We start from the raw sequence: 7,450 nt of genomic DNA on the forward strand, positions 1-7,450 counted from the left end.
TGCCCTGCCCATCAAGGAGGCAGCCTTGTCACTGTCTGCCTGTAGAGGCTTTGCTGAGCTGCTGTGGGCTCCACCCAGCTGCCGAGTGAACTTCCCTGCAGTCCTGTTTATATGGGTGTAGTTAGAACTGCCTCGGCAAGGGTGGCCCACCTCTTTTAAGTCGGAGTCTCTCTGTAGTGGCGGGTTGCCTTGGCAACGGCGGGCTGCCTCGGCAACGGCGGGCTGCCTCAGCAACGGCAGGTTGCCTCAGCAACAGCGGGCTGCCTCAGCATTGGCTGGCTACCTCCGTAGGGTTCTAGTGCCTCAGTAATGGCGGATGCCCCTCCCCCACAGAGCTGGACCATCCCGGGTTCAGTTTGTGCTTGCTGTGAAACTCTTAATCCAGAGAGTTTCTGATTGCTGTTCCTTTGTGGGGGTGGGACCAGCCTAGCCTGATTGCCTGGCTCCCTGCCTCAGAGCCTTTTTTTTTTTTTTTTTTTTTAAGTGGGTGTTCAGTCGCCTGTTTAAGAGGCGCTGGGACCTGTGTGTTTTCTTGAGCGGTGACTCACTGCGCTGGCTTAAACAGCGGCACTGAGATTCATAGGGCTTTTTTTGCCCTGGAATCTACTGTCCTGGTTTCCTATTCAGTCCCCTTTTTAAACAGATGAATGGGCAACTTCCCGTGGCTCCAATCACCAGCCAAAAAGGCACCTGGACCAGTGTATTTTATACGGAGAACTGCTGCGCCGGAGCGCTTACAAAGCAGCTGCACAGGGCAAAGCAGCCGTGCCGGCCGACAGAGCCGCGCTGGCGACCCGCAGGGCTCCTCCGCCTGGGAATTTCCTAGTCTGTGGGCAATAAAAATGCGGCATCCACTTACCCTGTGCGCTTTCACTGGGAGCTGCAATCCTGAGCTGTTCCTAAACGGCCATGTTGGATCGATCCCCGGTATTGTTTTACTAATTTCCTTTTCAGATTGTTCATTACTGGTATATAGAATTGCAACTAATTTGTTTTTTTTTTTTTTTTGACACAGTCTCACTCTGTTGCTCAGGCTAGAGTTCAGGAGGGTCTTGACTGCAAGTTGTCCAGGTTCTTGGCATCTTGAACAAAGAATTGGACAAAACATGCAGCAAAGCAAAGCAAGAATGAAAGAACAAAAGAACGAAAGCAAGGATTTATTGAAAACAAAAGTACACTCCACAGTGTGGTGAGAGCAGCCTGAGCAATGCCTCAAGGGCCTGCATACACAATCTTCTCTTGTCCAGAAACCTCCGCCTAGAGGTTTTGCATTGGCCACTTCATGCCGATCTCATGTCAATGAAGTGGTGGCCCCCCAGTTCATTGCTTTTGGGAACCAATCAGAGGCTGAAGTGGAGTTACAAATGTACACTCTTGTGCAACATCTGATTGGTTGCCTTTTGTAGCTAATCAGAGGCTAAGGTAAAGTTACAAACACTGCAAAGGAGGATTCCACCTGCAATCAGCCTGATAGGTTGCAGACAGCCAATTTCCCATCTGCCACGCAGAAAAGGTGGGAGGTTTGCAAAGGGAGTAGCCTGAGCAACCTCTGGTCGTTTTGTTATTTAGGCGTGGAAAGTTAGGGTTTTCCTTTCAATTTAGTTGAGCATGAAATAGCCATAGGATCCCTAGCTGCAGACCCTATTATCCTGCCTCACTCCTACCTCAGTCTCCTGAGTAGCTGGGACTGTAGGCACAGAGCACCACGCTAACTTTTGTATTTTTTGTAGAAACAGGGTTTCGCCACGTTGCGCTGGCTAGCCTGGGCCTCCAGAGCTCAGGCTGTCTCCCTGCCTTAGCCTCCCAAAGTGTTGGGATTATACGCATGAGCCACCATACTGGCTGCAACTGACTTTTTTTTTTTTTTTTTTTTTTTGAGACGGAGTCTCGCTCTTGTTACCCAGGCTGGAGTGCAATGGCGCGATCTCAGCTCACCGCAACCTCCGTCTCCTGGGTTCAGGCAATTCTCCTGCCTCAGCCTCCTGAGTAGCTGGGACTACAGGCACGCACCACCATGCCCAGCTAATTTTTTGTATTTTTAGTAGAGACGGGGTTTCACCATGTTGACCAGGATGGTCTCGATCTCTTGACCTCGTGATCCACCCGCCTCAGCCTCCCAAAGTGCTGGGATTACAGGCTTGAGCCACCGCGCCCGGCCGGCAACTGACTTTTAAGTGTTGATTTTATATCCTGCAGTTTTGTTGAATTCACTTATTTCTAACAGAGGAGTGGGTGTTTGTGTGTGAGAGTGTGTGTATGTGTCATCTTTAGGATTTTCTACACAGATTATGTATCATCTACAAACAGATCATTTTACTTTTTTTCTTTCCTATTAATAAGCCATATTTTTTTTTTTCTTTCTTTATTTTCCTGAAGACGGAGTCTACCTCTGTCACCCAGTCTGGAGTGCAATGGCGCAGTCTTGGCTCACCGCAATCTTTGCCTCCTGTGTTCAAGCGATTCTCCTTCCTCAGCCTCCCAGGTAGCTGGGATTATAGGCGCCCGATACTACACCCAGCTAATTTTTGTATATTTAGTATAGAGGGGGTTTTACCATGTTGGCCAGGCTGGTCTCGAACTCCTGACCTCAAGTGATCTGCCTGCCTTGACCTCCTAAAGTGCTGGGATTAAAGGTGTGAGCCACCATGCCTGGCCCCCCCCACCTTTTTTTTTTTTTTTTTAAGTGAAAGCAAGTTTATTAGAGAGGTGAACAAACAAAAGAATGGCTACTTCACAGAGCAGCTCCGAGGGCTGCTGGTTGGCTGCTTTCACAATTCTCTATTTGCCTTTAGGATTTGACCATATGGCTATAATGAGTCTCAGTGTAGATCTCTTTAGGAATATTCTTTTTGGACTTGTTGCCTTTTGGATCTGAGTATGCATGTCTTTCATTGGATTTGAGAAGTTTTTGGCCATTTTTTCTGTGAATGTTTTCTCTGCCCCATTCTTCTTGGTCTCCTCTTCTTATTGTACACTTGACATTTAGACTCTGTTCTAAAGACTCTGTGTATGATTGTACACTTGACCTTTAGACTCTGTTCACTTTTCTTCATTCTTCAAATTGTGTAATCTTTCTTGTGTGTAGTGACTGAAGTTTCTGTTCTGAACCTTACAAAGTTTCCCCTTCCCGAAAGATATTCCCAACCCTTTATATCTTCTGGTAGATGCTTTTGAGGGAAGCTTTTGTAGCCCAGGAAGGCTGAAAGCAAGGCAAGGTCTGCTTCAGCCCCTAGAGAAACCAATAGACCAGCCAAAACCCTGAACCCCATGCTTTGGAGGACAGGGTTCCCACTGCCCACCCTAGCACCAGCCAGATACCCCAGGAGTGCAGGCCAGTGTCCTCCAGCTCTAGGAAAGCAGGAACAGTGAATGAGAGACATGGATGGTAGGCAGCAGGCCTATAATGATTCCAGAGTTTTGAAATAGTTGATTGCAGTTGCTCAGTAGTTTCTGTGGGAGCGTCTGACCCCTAGAGCTTCCTGCTCCACTGTTGTGCACGATGTCACCCCTCCCAGTGTTTTTGATCATACGTGGATGATTCTTGTTTTATTACAGCTATTACAGTGGTGGGTGCAAATTTGCTTATCTAGTTCTTTCATTTCTTCTATTTCTGTTATTGGCTATTTCCATCAAAAAAGAGGAACTCTTGCTTTGTTATAGATTTATGCTAGAAGTTGATATTGATGCTGAGAATGAAGTTTCCTATTTTTGTAATGATATATATAGAGAGAGCTCATTTTATATACATACAAGCATATGTGGATAATCTCGTGTCTATAACTAATTGTACGGATATTTTATAATTATGAATAGACACAAATTTTGCATCTATAGTCCTAGCATGAATATAAGTATGTATGGATCAAAAAGTCTTTACATATGTTGACATACAGTAGGACCTTGCAGGGTTATCTGTATATGATTATTTATCTTGGAAGCTATAAATGTCCACCTAGCATGAAGATGCTTAGAGACATGTGTACAGTTCCAGACACATTTGCCTGTGTAATAGGGAGCATGCTAACATTTATTCAGTGCTTGCCATCTACTAGGCACTAGTCTCAGTATCTAACATGTTAGCATGCTTAGCATTAGCGCCTTTTTTTTTTTCTTTTTGAGATGGAGTCTTGCACTGTCACCCAGGCTAGAGCGCAGTGGCGCGATCTCAGTTCATTGCAACCTCTGCCTCCCGGGTTCAGGTAACTCTGCTGCCTCAGCCTCTCAAGTAGCTGGGATTACAGGCACCTGCCAGGCTGATTTTTGTATTTTTAGTAGAGACGGGGTTTCACTGTGTCGGCCAGGCTGGTCTCAGACTCCTGACCTCATGATCTGCCTGCCTTGGCCTCCCAAAGTGCTGGGATTACAGGTATGAGCCACTGCACCTGGCCAGCATTAGCTCTTTTAATGCTCATAATGTCCTAATCAGGTTGTTCAGATCAGGAAACTGAGGCTCAGGGAGGTGAAGTAACTGGTCCAAGGCCACAGAGCTAGAAAGTGGCAGAGTCCACGTTAAAACTGGAGATTTTGACAGCAGAGTCTGCCATTGATAGGTACCAACATGTCTTTTTAAGGAGACCACAGAAAAATAGGTGTTTTAGGACAGTTTTAACATTTGGTATCTTTGTAGCTTTTAGTCTAAAAATCTACTTTTTTGGGAAAATACATATTATACTAATTAACACTTAAATGAGGTATAAGCTTATTTTTATATTTTTGGGACTGGAACAATAAAAAACTTCTTAAACCTTACTTGATAAAAAAGGGATAACTTTTCAAACTTGATTGTTGAGATATTTGGGGCCTGTGCCTGCAAAATAAATAAATAGCAAAAATTGTGAAAAATAAGCAAAAGCCATGAAAACAGTTAAAACAGAAATGAATCCTAATCTCAGAACTACTAGAGTGTGAAGGTTGATTCCTACTGGCAAGGTCATTTGAAGTAGTGCTGAGGTCTGCTCTGCTGGAAGCTAGGCACTGGCATAATTGTTTTATTGGGATTATAACATCTTTCCAGATAAAGAATATCGTCCAACGGCTGCCTCAGCCGTGTTCTTTCTAGGTGAGTGGGATTTACAGAGAGCCTTACTGGGAATAGCTTCCTGTTACGGACACTCTGGTTCCCTAGGTGATCGGCACACCTAGGCAGCCTTCAAATGGCCATGAATCCCTTCTCTGCCTTCAAAACCCAGTGGATTCTGGGGGCGCATAGATTAAATTCCCTCGTCACTGTGCATAAATTAACGAAGTTAAATGCAAACCACCAGCTTGCTCCTCCAGCCTCCAGAGGGCTGCACTGTCCTGCAGAGCAATAACACCATCATCTGTCTCTGAGGCAGTGTCCAGTTTGTTTGGGGACAGGCTTTTCCCCTCTGAATGAAAACAGAATTTACCTTCATTTAGTGGCAAAGTTGATGTTTGTATTTTAAATTAAGCTTTATATAGCATTAGGATTATTGAAAGCCTACTCATTCCAGTTTCCAAAAATGAAACTAAGAGAAACTGTTTCTTTTGATCTGTAATATTGCCCCTAATTTTGTAGTCAACTACTGAATGCCAGCCACGTTTTCTGGTGATATTGATGAGCAAACATTTTAGGTACATGTGGAATACCAAGAAGTATTAAGTAATTCAATTTGCATGAAGAGGAAACTGAAGAGGCCTCTGAACTGCCCAGGTAAAGAGTGTGTATTATTTATAGTGAGCTGCTTGTTGTGAGTCTGCACTGAGGCGCCTGCGCAGGCCTAGGAGCCCCCGAGAGCCCCAAGGAAACTGTGGGAGTGTGTAGCCGCAGTGCTGGATGAATATCTTGGTCTTAATAGTTCAGGGAAAGCTCCCTGTTTCTTTCCTCCTCCCCATGGGTCTGTGGAAGGGTGATAGAGAGGGGTGTCCTTGCCTCCACCCTCAGGTAGAGGCTTTGGGGAGTCTAAACAGAGGGCTGTGGGTGGGCAGTTCCCGTGCTGTGGGCTCCCTGGGGAGAGTTACAGCCACTGTCTTTCTCCCCTCAATGTTTTGTCATTTGCATTGGTTGCATTTCCAAGTAGGGAGAGAGGGGGAGGCCAATTTGCAGTGAGGAATCTCTGGAAATAGGGTTTGAGCAGCATGAGGCTCGGATTCTGGGTGCCTGTAGGTACGTGGGATGGTAGTTCTGGTGTCCTTGGGGGCGGTGTTGCAGTGCGTAATGAGTAAGCAGCAGTCTTAGTATGGAGCACCTGGCGTTTCCAGTTATCCCCCGCTGAGCAGCAGGTGTTTTAGTCCACTCTGTCAAACATGAGGCCGCCAATGGCAGGAGCTGGGACTTGTCCAGGGCTGAGCTGCCTGCCTTGGCCACACAGGGTCCCTGCAGCCTCATAGTGCTCCCCAGCCTTGTGCTCCCCAGGCTGCTGGTTCTCTGTGGCTGTGGAGTCAGCATTGCCAGCCTCCATTTATCTCGGGTTGTCTTTCCTTGGGTCAGGGAGATCCTGCTGCTGTGAACCCTGGCATCAGACCTTGGCCTCTCTCCACTGATCATGGCAGCAGGAACATGGCTGTTCCCTGACTCCTTACCCCTGCCATCCTAGCTGATGCCCTGAGTGTGCACACAGCTATGCTGCAGGAAAGTCGGACACTGGGTGCTGGGCATCAGCACTTCTGCCAGGGAGCTGACCCCAGCTTTGCCCATGTTAGTGTACATTCTGATAACATTTATCAAATGCCCGCCATTCACTGAAGGGCAGCACTTGTGTCATTTGATCAAACACTGTAGGTCAGTTGGCAGGGCCCGTAGCAGCTGACAGCCCAGAAGCCCCGGCTAGTGAGCATCTTCTGCCGCCACCCTTGGTCAGAGCCTGAAGCCCAGCTCTCTGCTCCCTGGCTCTGTGCTTCCCGGCCCTATGCTCCCCAGTTCTGTGCTTCCCGGCCCTATGCTCCCCAGCCCTGTGCTCCCCAGCTGTGTGTTCCCCACCTGTGTTCCCCGGCCCTGTGCTCCCCAGCCCTGTGTTCCCCAGCCTTGTGCTCCCCAGCTCTGTGCTTCCCAGGTTTGTACTCCCCGGCCCTGTGCTCCCCAACCTTGTGCTCTCCAGCCCTGTGCTCCCCGGCCCTGTGCTTCCCAGTTCTGTGCTCCCAAGCCTTGTGCTCCCCAGTTCTGTGCTCCTCAGCCCTGTGCTCCCTGGCCCTGTGCTCCCCAGTTCTGTGCTCCCCAGCCCTGCCCAGCACTGTGACCCTGGGCCAGGCCTTGTCCATGCCTGGGAGCAGAGTCCATGCCATGGTTGGCCAGCCACACATGGCATCCTGGGACCGTGTCTGTCCTGGCTGTGCCCCTGAGGGCTGCCCACTGTCTACACCAGGTCCAGGGTGTCAAAGGATTTCTTACTCAGTGGAAGCTGGGGTGAGCTGAGAGAACTCTGGAAAGCAAATGTGGATTTGATTCATGTTATGGAGGAAGAAATAAAATATGCCATGTAGTATTTTTACA

This window comes from Cebus imitator, unplaced genomic scaffold, assembly GCF_001604975.1.
Source record: "Cebus imitator isolate Cc_AM_T3 unplaced genomic scaffold, Cebus_imitator-1.0 Scaffold134, whole genome shotgun sequence".
Lineage (NCBI taxonomy): Eukaryota > Metazoa > Chordata > Mammalia > Primates > Cebidae > Cebus > Cebus imitator.